This window comes from Oryctolagus cuniculus, chromosome 7, assembly GCF_964237555.1.
Source record: "Oryctolagus cuniculus chromosome 7, mOryCun1.1, whole genome shotgun sequence".
In the NCBI taxonomy this organism is placed as follows: Eukaryota; Metazoa; Chordata; class Mammalia; order Lagomorpha; family Leporidae; genus Oryctolagus; species Oryctolagus cuniculus.
Genome location: NC_091438.1, coordinates 8,599,853 through 8,612,617, shown reverse-complemented (window position 1 = coordinate 8,612,617; position 12,765 = coordinate 8,599,853).

Genomic DNA, 12,765 nt, shown 5'->3' with positions numbered 1-12,765 from the left:
GAGAGAGAGAGAGAGAGAGAGAGAGATCTTCTATATGCTGCTTCAGTTCCTAAATGACTGCAACGGCCAGGTCTGGGCCAGGCTAAAACCAGGAGCCAAGAATTCCATCCTCATCTCCCACATGGGTGGCAGAGGCTCAAGTACTTGGGCCATCTTTCTTTGCATTCCCAGGTGCATTAGCAGGGAGCTGGGTCACAGCAGAGCAGCTGGTTAATTTAAACCAGCAGTACAATACGGGATTGCTGGCGTCACAAGCGGCAGTTTAGTCCACTGCACCACCACCCTGCCTCTGGAATGCATTTTTTCCAACTCCTCAGTTGTAATAGATGCCGTGAAAAGCTATGTAAGACTGCGACATGATAAAGATGAATGATTTTAGTCAATATTCAGCAATGAGGTCCCAAGTGTATTACGAAGAGCAAAGGGATTGAAGTAAAAAGAAATAAATCAGAGAATGGGGTCTTTCAGCCTAGTGGTTAAGCTCTCTGCATCCCACATCAGAGTGTTTTTAGTTCAATTCCCAGCTCTGGCTCCTGTCTCCAGCTTCCTGCCGATGCAGACCCTGGGAGGCAGCAGTGATGGCTCACACAGTGGGGTGCCTGTCACACATGTAGGAGAGCTAGATTGCAATGCCAGTTCCTGGCTTTGGCCCAGCTCAGCCCTGGCTGTTGCAAGCATTTGAGAAGTGAATTCATGAATGGGAGCTCTGTCTCCCCAACTTTCAAATAAATACGTTTTAAAAAATTGTTTAAAAAAAGAACAAAAACCTAAGTCAACTGAATGCCACTTAAATAGATAGACTGTAGCCCTCAAATTACCACCCAACTCACATCCTCCTTCCTTCCATCTTGGCTCCTTCACTAAGCCTGTCTAGTCACCTGTATTCACCTCACCTGTACTCCTTACTTCTACAATGGCTGCCTTGGCTACCTAAAACAAGTTCTCAGGCAACATGGGAACACAAAAGGAGAACAGGACCGGCGCCGCGGCTCACTAGGCTAATCCTCCACCTTGCGGCGCCGGCACACAGGGTTCTAGTCCCGGTCGGGGCGCCGGATTCTGTCCCGGTTGCCCCTCTTCCAGGCTAGCTCTCTGCTGTGGCCAGGGAGTGCAGTGGAGGATGGCCCAAGTGCTTGGGCCCTGCACCCCATGGGAGACTAGGAGAAGTACCTGGCTCCTGCCATCGGATCAGCGCGGTGCGCCGGCCACAGCGCACTGGCCGCGGTGGCCATTGGAGGGTGAACCAATGGCAAAAGGAAGACCTTTCTCTCTGTCTCTCTCTCTCACTGTCCACTCTATCAAAAAAAAAAAAAAAGAAAAGAAAAAGAAAAGAAAAGAAATACCAGCGGATGGAAGATCTCTCTCTCTCTGTCTCTACCTCTCTCTGAAACTCTTTCAAATAAATAAAATAAATCTTTTAAAAAAATTAGCATGTGGTCAATTACAAATAAGTTCTTGCTGATTATTCATTTTCCCTACAAAGTGGTCTCATTTTTTTGACCAATTTTAGCTATGGATTTTATGTTAATTTTCTCTTATGCTGTATATATATCCAGGCATTTAGTATTACATGATTTATGTGCATGTGTGTGTGTAATTAAAATATTTTTTGAATAACAGGAAATTTCAATATAGTGGAATATATACTAGGTGATCTTTAAAAAATGTTTGATGTGATAATGGCATTATGGTTTTAAATAGATTTTGTGGCCGGCGCCACGGCTCACTAGTTAATCCTCCGCCTAGCGGCGCCGGCACACAGGGTTCTAGTCCCGGTCGGGGCGCCGGATTCTGTCCCAGTTGCCCCTCTTCCAGGCCAGCTCTCTGCTGTGGCCAGGGAGTGCAGTGGAGGATGGCCCAGGTGCTTGGGCCCTGCACCCCATGGGAGACCAGGAAAAAGCACCTGGCTCCTGGCTCCTGCCATCGGATCAGCGCGGTGCGCCGGCCGCAGCGCACCGGCCGCGGCGGCCATTGGAGTGTGAACCAACGGCAAAGGAAGACCTTTTTCTCTGTCTCTCTCTCTCACTGTCCACTCTGCCTGTCAATAATAATAATAATAATAATAAATAGATTTTGTTTCGTTTTAGAAGACACAGACTGAAGTACATATTCAGGGTTGAAATATGATATCTGCAACTTTCTTTTAAATGGCTCAATCAAAAGTATAGCTTGGGACAGGGGTTTGGAATAGCAGTTAAGTTGCCACGTAGGACATCAGCATTCCATAAAGGAGTGCCTGGGTCTGAATCCCAGCCCTGCTTCTCATTCCAGCTTCCAACTAACGTGCACCCTGAGAGGCAGCAGGGGACAGCTCAACTAGCTGGGTTTGCTACCACACATGTGAGAGATCCAGACTGAGTTATCAGCTCCTGGCGCTAGCCTGGTCCAACCCTGGCTGTTTTAGGCATTTGTAGAGTGAACCAATACATGGAAAGTCTCTCTTTTTCTCCTCTACCTTTCCAATGAATTAACTAAATTTTAAAAATAAAATATATTCTTCTCTAAAAAATATAGCTAAACAGAGTCAAAACGGCAAAATTTTAACAGTTGTTTGATCCAAGAGGTAGCTATTCAAATGACTATTTACTTTTATGTACATTTGAAAATGTTCATTATAGGCTGGCGCCGCGGCTCACTAGGCTAATCCTCCGCCTAGCGGCGCCGGCACACTGGGTTCTAGTCCCGGTCGGGGCGCCGGATTCTGTCCCGGTTGCCCCTCTTCCAGGCCAGCTCTCTGCTGTGGCCCGGGAGTGCAGTGGAGGATGGCCCAGGTGCTTGGGCCCTGCACCCCATGGGAGACCAGGATAAGCACCTGGCTCCTGGCTCCTGCCATCGGATCAGCGCGGTGCACTGGCCGCGGCGTCCATTGGAGGGTGAACCAACAGCAAAGGAAGACCTTTCTCTCTGTCTCTCTCTCTCTCTCACTGTCCACTCTGCCTGTCAAAAAAAACAAAAAAACAAAAAAAAAAAAAACAGCCAGTGTTTCAGTGTTCGTGTGTTGCGGTATGTATGTGTGAGTGTTTGATGGTATCTCTGTAAGGTTTAGTGTTGTTATTTCAGAGGCATATTTGATGCAATCAAAATAAATGTTACTATTTTCTTGACTCCTTTGGAGGATGAAGGGGGAGAGGTTTAATTCCACAGCCAAAATAATGGCCTGCAGGCTTTCATGGTGAATTGACGTTTGAAGAATTGGAAGTTAAGGACTTTACAATCAAATTTCAACCAGAAAAATAAATGGATAATTTAATTTTTGATCTAATGATATTTTTGAAAAAAATTACTACCTGTAAGATTATTTGAATGTTACTTCCTATTTTCAGGGTAATCTAAATGAAACTGCTGATATTTGGTTGTGCCTTCCTGATCGGATTTTCTTGATGACAGAAAGCATTTCCTGGCTTTCAACTACTAATGTCTGAGCAGGCACATACAACGCCACAGAAATCTTCTAAGTCATGATTTCCTCCAGGATAGTGCTCAGCTGCAGACACCAACAGCAACACAGAAGGGCTATTTTGATGACTGTAAATGTAAAGAAAATGTAGCATATGAAAAATTCTAATTTGAGTACATTGTCATTTGCTACGTCTTTTAAACTTTAACAAGCATATGTCAAGATATACATGCTAAACACTTTATCTTTTATTGTGTATTTTAGAATGTCAATTTTAAATTTAAATTTCCCCAAAATATTTTGCAGGAGAGAGTGAGACACAGGAACTTGAAAATGGCAGAAATGTTAATTTATGAATAAGAAAATCCAATCCAAACCAAAGCAAAAACAACAATCAAAAGGGGTTGATGACGCAGATTCAGAGCTAAATTTATCCCAGTCTACACTGTCTGACCTCTATTTCTTATTGTGACATTCAGAATAGTAAGTGCGGTTGTCAGAACTTTTTTTTAATCAAGCACATTTTAACAAAGCCTGTTTTCCTCTTTATTCTCAGCTCTTGGATTCTGTCTGAAGAAATAACAAAATTAGGATTTGGCTGCTGTTTAGCATAAAGATATAATTACATAAACAATTGTTCCATCGCTTGTGCCACAGGATACATAAGGGCTGTGTCTTTCCTAAGCGCAAGGGCCCAAAGGACAAAGATAACTCAACCCTTCACCCCAGAGCAACACAAACCTAGCTCTATAGTGCCATCATCCGGTCAAAATGCACACTACACTTCCACGCCACTAGCGGACGGAGTTCTCTGGAACTTTGGACACCCTCTCCTCAAACCCCCCTCCACAAAAACTCACAGGACTCATTTTCACCCAAAGAAATCATATTTACGAAGGAAAATGTGTTATTTGTGCTTTTACTTTATAGACCATTTTTCTTCAAGCCAGTAATTGAAACCAGAAATAAGTAACAGAGATACTTATTCAGGGACACTGTCTCTAAGGATCTTTACTTCTGGGGCAGACATTGCGGCAGGTAAAGCTGCTGCCTGAGAAGGTGGCATCCCATATGGGTGCTGGTTCATGTCCAGCACCGATCCAGCTCCCTGCTAATGTGCCTGGGAAAGCAGCACAGGGTGGCCCAAGTCCTTGGGCCCCTATCACCCATGTGGGAGACCCAGATGCAGCTCCTGGCTCCTGGCTTCTACCTGACCCATCCATGGCCTTTGTGGTCATCTGGGGAGTGAACCAGCAGATAGAAGATCTTCCTCAGTAACTCTGACTTTCAAAAATAGAAAACTTTCAAAAAAGGATCTTTAATTCTAAGGCACGTCAGCATCTGCTATTTGGCCGGGAGCTCCCTCTCCATGTCATGACTGCTGGGCAGACTCTGTTTTAGCAGCTATAAGAGGTGCAGAGTGCTTACAAGAACTGGGGGTTAGGGCCACTTGGTCACTGACTGGAATGTAAGGCCCAGGGCGAGTCACTCAGGGGCCTCTCGTGGAAGGGAACGGGACTCAACCTAGGACTTGGATGGGGAGGTCAACGGTTAAAAAATCCTATCATTGTTTGACTTCAGTGTGTACCACAAGCTTTAGCACACTTACTATTACTGTCTTATTTTCTCATTGTTTCATAAGCACTAATCATGTCTCCAACTAAAATTTTAAGATTTTTTTTTTTTTTGACAGGCAGAGTGGACAGGGAGGGAGAGAGAGAGAGAGAAAGGTCTTCCTTTGCCGTTGGTTCACCCTCCAATGGCCGCCACGGCTGGCGCACTGCGGCCGGCGCACCGCGCTCATCTGAATGCAGGAGCCAGGTGCTTCTCCTGGTCTCCCATGGGGTGCAGGGCCCAAGCACTTGGGCCATCCTCCACTGCACTCCCTGGCCACAGCAGAGAGCTGGCCTGGAAGAGGGACAACCAGGACAGAATCCGGCGCCCCAACCGGGACTAGAACCCGGTGTGCTGGTGCCACAAGGCAGATGATTAGCCTAGTGAGCCACGGCGCCGGCCTAAAATTTTAAGTTTCTTCATGGCTAGGGGGATACAGACTCTAGCCTGTGCACTGTATTACATCTCCTGAAAGACTATGTTGGGAGCCTGACACTGTGGTACAATGGGGTAAGCTGCCATCTGTGACACTGGCATCCCATACAAGTGATGGTTTGAGTCCCAGGTGCTCCACTTCCTATCCAGCTCCCTGTTAATGTGCCTGGGAAAGCAGCAGCAGATGGCCCAAGTGCTTGGGCCCCTGCCACCCACGTGGGAGAGTTCCAGGTAGAGTTCCAGGATCCTGGCTTTGGCCTTGTTTAGCCCTGATTGTGAAACCATTCGGGGAGTGAACCCGTGGATAGATCTCTTTGTCTCCCTCCCTTTCTCTCTGAGCTTGTTTGGAGGTTCTCGCAGGGCAGCACAGCTACTCGTATACCCTTGACTAAAGACCGGTCCTCCTCTAGCGGGGAAGATTGTCCTCTCTGACTGAGCACGCAGCTTCAGGAGGGACGCACATGGAGCGGTGAGGGAGGATGGGGACACCCGCCTAGCCAGCCAGATCAGCCGAATCAACCCTGGCAAACAATGGGGTGACAGATGGCGCAGCCAGATCACCCTCACATCTTCCCTTTCTCTCTGTAACTCTATAAAATACATGTTTTTTTAAAAAAGGCTGGTTGCATTTAATTTTTAGCATGCCACAACAACATGAAAATTTGAAAGTGTTTTATATTTATGAATAAATAATACTAAGTGCCATTAATATAGCAGCTACTGTATTAATAACAATAAATAAAACTGTGGCAAACGCGGGGAGAGGCCAGCTAGCACTATGCTCTCAGTTTAGTCCACGGGTTTTCAGCCTTGTTCAGTGGATCCACGTTAGCAAGTTAAATGGAATCTCTTCAGGATTGGTGTCTAAGAGTATATAGACCTTTATGATTTGCCCTTATGTCGCTCCCCCACTCGCGGAGGAACGACACCGGACCCTGTGCTGTTCTTTCTCTCCGGCCCTTCCTGGGTTTGCTGCCGCCCCCCACCCCCAGCCTCTGCGGAGGGGCGGCACCCCCGCCGCTTCCCCCATTTCCGTGGAGGAGCGGCACACCACTGGCCGACTCTTTCAGGGGTTCCTCAGATGTTCCTCCTGCATGTTGTCTCTCTCCTCCATTATAGTCCTCTTCCACCAATCCCAACTCTGCTGGTGTTCTCTCCCCACGCGCGGAGCACGCTGCTCTCCTCCAATCAGGGGCAGGATCAGCTCCTGCAGCTTGTTAGTCGAATTGGTGAGGCAGCTGTGTGGAAGTGGTTTACTCCCTCTCAGCGCCATATGGTGGGAGATCAGGTGCATAGAGTTAGTCTTAGCAGTTCCAGTAATTTAGTCTAGTCTCGGTTGCTCCCCACACCCTCATTCTTGTGTATCCATGTAATGTTAAGCAATACTACGTCAGATTCCATGGTGGAGTCAGCTTCCACACCCACAAGCCCACCCCCTAGAAGACTCTGTTATTTGTGCTGGGTTAAGTTGTTCATTGTTACCAAACAACCCTTGCTGAGGCGGTTCCAGAAGTAGGTTTTTTTTTTTTTTTTAATTTCCCCTTATTTTTCAATAGGAAACATCTAATTATTCCTGAGAACTTGAAGATGTGATCTTTTTTCCCCCACTAAGTTTGTTATGCAGACTTCATAGACTCCAACATAATAGGCTTTTTCTGTGCATTTAATAAAATTCTGCTATTTTATTTGAAGGTGATCAGATGAACTACAAGGTTATGCAAATGAAAGACTATCTAATATCTCTACCTGCTTATCTGCCTACATGCTGGAGTCCTGCTAATATGCTTAAAGAGTTGGATTAAAGGCTGTGGGTGGATTTCCTAGATTATGTCCTAAGTAAATATCGCCAATTTGATCTAGTGATGCAAAGATAAGCCACTGATCTAAAACAACTCTGTTCTTCTAAACATTTGCAAAATAGCGCAGTCTTTGCTCAGCCGGGCTTCTCCTGTTAGAAGGAGGTAAGCATATGTTCCAATTCTTCGATTATGCTGGGGAAGAGAGGAAAACCAAGTAACTAACTACATTTCTGCTGTTTGTTTGCTCAATCTTAATTAAGTGAAAACAAAAAACACTGCTTGCTGTTTTTACTCTGCTGTGCCTGTCACTTTTTTTTTTTTTTTTTAAGATTTTACTTATTTGTTTGAGAAGTAGAGTTACAGAGAGAGAGAGAGGTCTTCCATCTACTGGTTCACTCCCCAAATGGCCATAATGGCCGGAGCTGGGCCCATCCGAAGTGAGGAGCCAAGAGCTTCTTCTGGGTCTCCCATTTGGCTACATGCAGGCCATCTTCCACTGCTTTCCCAGGCCATAAACAGGGAGCTGGGTCAAAAGAAGAGCAGCAGGGACATGAACCAATGCCCATATAGGATGCTGGTGCTGCAGGTTGGAGGCTTAGCCCACGAACTGCGGTGCTGGCCCCCGTGTAACTCTTTCTGTCTGGTGTGCCCGTCTCTGCAGCATTTGCGATGTTTTATTGCCCTTACTCATTTACCATCTGTGAAGCCTTAAGGAACAAGGACTGGAACTTTTCTGCATTCACTCATTTACTTATTCAATACAGATTTAGCTCTGTGCCAACACTGGAAAATGCAGCAATAATAAAAAAAGTCATAAAAATGTCTGCCCTCATAGAACTTACAGAGATTAGTTGTAATCAATGAGTAAAATATATCACATGGTAAATGACCACAAATGCTAAAGGAGTGAAATAAAAGAGTGTGGGTTGGGGTGGGATTAAGGTAGTCAAAGGAGTTTGGACTGATGGGACATTTGAGAAAGACCTAAGAGGTGAAAGCAAAGCATGTGGGTACCTGGGTGTCAATGTTCCAGAAAGAGGGACTAGCAAGCACAAGTCACTAGAATGAGACTATGTTTGATGCTCGGTTTGTAGAAGAGTCAGAAGGCCCACATAGCAGGAGTGAGAGAATAATTTTGTTGACCTTGCTCTCTTTATTTCTATTTTTTATTTTGTGTGTGTGTGTCGAGGGCTGACTTTCAATAGATCGCAGCGAGGGAGCTTCTCTGCTACGTATGAAACTCCGACCCAGAACCTTGGTTTCTTTACAGCTTAGCACTGTGTCTGCTATGAAGAATTAATATATTCTTAATGAATTAATTAATGGCTTTGGTGGTAATGTAAGACATGTTGTCGATACTCAAAAAAACCCCGAATTGCACTAAATCCAGGCTAGTCATTTTTGCCATTGAGACATATGATCAGATATGATTTTTGTTAATTCAGATACTTAGATTAGTTTGGGATGTCATGTTGCAAGCATATCACAATATTCATATCTTTTTCTCTTTGCATTTTTTCTGGTAGAGAAATTAGAATTGGTGCCTCCAGTGAATAGCAACACTGGAAAATGCTAACACACATTGTAGGGGTTACAATTCAGCTCTCCTAGCAAGGTTAACTGCCCTATTCAGAATCACTTATAGAAATTGCCAGTTTAAGAACTTATTTTTGCTTCCAAACTTGTTTTTTTCTAAGAATACCATGCAGAGAACTTTGCTTAAAGTGCATATTATGTATATCTCCTTTTTTATTTATTTAATGAATGCATTTTTACATAGATACAACTTTAGGAATACAGTAGTTCTTTCCCTCATGTCCCCCACCCGGCTCCCTTCCCACCTCCCATTCCCTCTCCCATCTTCTTCTTCATTAGCAAACTCACTTTACTTATAAAGAATGACTCTAGGATAGCAGGAAATGGGACCATGAACACACAAAGCAACCACCACAGGCCACACTGCTGAGCTATAGGCCACCTGTCACTTGCCTGCTCCTGTCCCTGGTCCACTTTAGACCACACGTTAACATTTCCTGCAGTAGCTTTGGATTTGTCCCTGGATTCATTTGAATCTGTAACCTCTCTATGTTATTAAGTTTTAATTCTAGTAGGAAACATATTTCCTTCTGGCTTCCTGATTTCCTGAGATTCAGAAAAACATGCATGTTTTCCCAAAACTGTCTAAATGGAAACACTAATTGTAAAAGATCTATTACCTCAAAGTCACCAGATCCTGATAGCTTTTGGGTTTTGTTTGAAACTTCAAGAAATATAATATTCTCCAGTATCAATGCCCTGGGGCCAGAGACCTCCAGAAATACATCTATAGCCTACCAAGTTGGAATTATTACTTGTTGTAGCGAGCAGGAACACATGCCATGGGCAATCAGGGAATGTCCTGGTAAAAAGGTGTTAAGTTGGGCAGTGGCCTAGTGGGTAAAGCTGCCGCCTAAGATGCAGGCAACCCATATGGGTACCAGTTTGTGTCCTGGCTGCTTCACTACTTCCTCTTTTTAAAGATTTATTTATTTATTTGAAGGCAGAGTTACAGAGAGGCAGAGGCAGAGAGAGAGAGAAAGTCTTCCATCTGTTGGTTCACTCCCCAGATGGCCACAATGGCCATAGCTGTGCCAATCTGAAGCCAGGAGCCAGGAGCTTCTTCCAGGTCTCCCACACAGGTGGCTGCTCCACTTCTTATCTGGCTCCCTGCTAACAGCCTGGAAAAAGCAGCAGAAGATGGTCCAAGTGTTTGGGCTCCTGCCACCCTGTGGGAGACCCAGATGAAGATCCTGGCTCCTGGCTTCTGCCTGGCCAAGGGCTGGCCAACGTGGCCATCTGGGGAGTGAAAATGGGATTAAGCTCTGTCTGGTGTTATGGTTTGCATAGTAGTTTGGGTGTACTGGGAGCTTGATCCCAATTGTCTTCTGTTCATGGTTAATGGATTAAGGGTGGAGACTTGGGTCTAATTATGGTATTTGGGAAGTGGGCCCAGTGGAGGTCATTAGGTCATGGGGAGGGGGGGTTGCCCTTAAAGGGCAATAGATCGTGCTTCCTGGCATACCTCGTAATCCTCTCTCCACTATCCTCTGCCTGACTCAGTGAGGTTCCCTGACCTCAGACTGTGATCCTCCAAAACTGTACAACGGACTAAAGCTTCTTGCTTTGTAAGTTGCTTCTCTCCCAAGCGTTTTAGTTCAAGTAACAAAAGCTAATGTCCTTGGAATTCGAGGAAGAGTTTAAAGAAATGGGCATTTGCTCTAGTTTGGATGCTGCCAAAAGGCTGAGCACATTCTGTGACTGGGCATCTCAATTCAGCTCATCTACAGGAAGAGGACACTAGCCTGAGACTGTCGCTGTGACTGGTAAGAATTAGTAGCCATTCATTTTGGCCAAGAGAAAGGGTGCTGGAATTTTGTAGTTGACAGACTGACCTTGTCTTTGCGCTTAAATTTAACAATGTGCTCTGCTTTATCACAGCTTCAGAGTGACCTGGTCTTTTGTGAGATTATTTCTGTCTAATTAGACAATAGGATGACCCAGTTGTGTCAGGTCAGTTTCTGAAGGTCAAAGGTTGTTCTTCTATTTTGTTCCTCATGACATTTTAATTTTTTTCACTCATATATAATTCACATATATAAGTGAATTTTCTTAAAGTGTGGGTTCAGTACCTGAACCAAACATCACCAATATCTAGAGGTCCCTCTATGACTCCCTCAGGTTCCTAACCTCAGAGCTACCCAGTACTATCTGATTCTGAATACCACAGATTAGTTTTGTCTGATTTTGCTTTTAATATAAACAGAATTATACAGGATGTACATTTTTGGGTCAAGCTTCCTGGAATCTGAATTATTTTTATGAGGTTCATCCATGGTTTTTTTTTTTTTTTTTTTTTGGACAGGCAGAGTTAGACAGTGAGAGAGAGAGAGACAGAGAGAAAGGTCTTTCTTCCATTGGTTCTCCCCCCAAATGACTGCTACGGCCAGTGCACTGCGCCAATCAGAAGCAAGGAGCCAGGTGCTTCCTCCTGGTCTCCCATGCGGGTGCAGAGCCCAAGCACTTAGGCCATCCTCCACTGCCCTCCCAGGCCACAGCAGAGAGCTGGCCTGGAAGAGGGGCAACCGGGACAGAATACTGCACCCCAACCGGGACTAGAACCCGGTGTGCCGGAGCCGCAGGCAGAGGATTAACCTAGTGAGCCGCGGCGCCGGCCCATTCATGTTGTTTTGAATAGTTTATTCCTGTCACTGGACAGTATTCCATCATGCAAACACCCCACAGTTTGTCCACCCTACTGCACTTGGATGTGTGGGAATAATCCAGCACTGGACTAGTGCTTCCATGAATGCTCTCCGACCTGTCTTCTGGTGACCATGTGTATGTACTCTTGCTGTAGGAACAGAACTGCATGTTTATTTTCAGCTTTAAAGACAGTGACAAACATTTTCCCACAGGACCAATTTACACTCTCACCGGCTGCTTGTTCTATTTCCCAGGTTATTTCAACTCTTCCAGAAGACAGAAAAAGAGCAGAACTGAGCGCACCCTACATGATTACTACTACCTTGACACAAAATTGAGAAAATATAGAACAAAAATGAAGGAGGGGCATTGTGGTGTAATGGGTAAAACCACTGCCTGAGACCCCAGCATCCCATATGGGTGCTGGTTTGTGTCTCAGCTGCTCCACTTCCGATCCAGCTCCCTGCTAAAGCGCATGGGAAGGCAGCAGAAGATGGCCCAGTGCCTGGACTCCTGTACCCACAAGGGAGACCTGGAAGAAGCTCCTGACTCCTGGCTTCGGCCTGGCCCACCCCTGGCCACTACAGCCACTTGGGGAGTGAACCAGCGGATGGAAGATTTCTCTCTCTCTCTCTCTCTGTGTCTCTCCTCTCTCTCTCTGACTCTCTGTGTCTCTCCTCTCTCTCTCTGACTCTTTCAAGTAATTAAAATAAACCGTTAAGAAAAAGGAAAACTATATATCAATGTTATCTTTAGACAGACATGTAAAGATACTGAAAATATGGCAAAGTAAGCCTATAAATATCAAAAAGGGAAAAAAGGGCAGGGCCGAAATGGCCTTATTCCAAGAATGCAAGCCTCCTTCAGAACCAGGTCTATTATTATAACACACTAAAACTCATATTAATTTATAAATGGTTTAAAATTCCCATTAATCGCTTAAACTCCTATTAATTTAGATATTAATATAATTCATTAAAAGAGAAACTCTATTAGTCTAATTCCTTTCCAGAATTAAAGGAGAAAAGCCAGATATCCCCACCGCTGGCAGGACTCAATGTCCACCAATAAAGATTCTCGAAGCGAGAGCGAGGAAGGCCGCTGTCCCCAGGGCCGTGGCCTGTCCCTAGCGCACGCGGGGTCGGCTTCCTCCTCGCTGCCCCACTGACCCTGCGGCCTGGGGCTGGCCATCCCAGCGGGGTCAAGCCCCTGGAGCCACGTGACCGCCGTCGGACAGACAGACAGGAAGGAGCGCCCGGAGCGCGGGCTGAGGCGGGA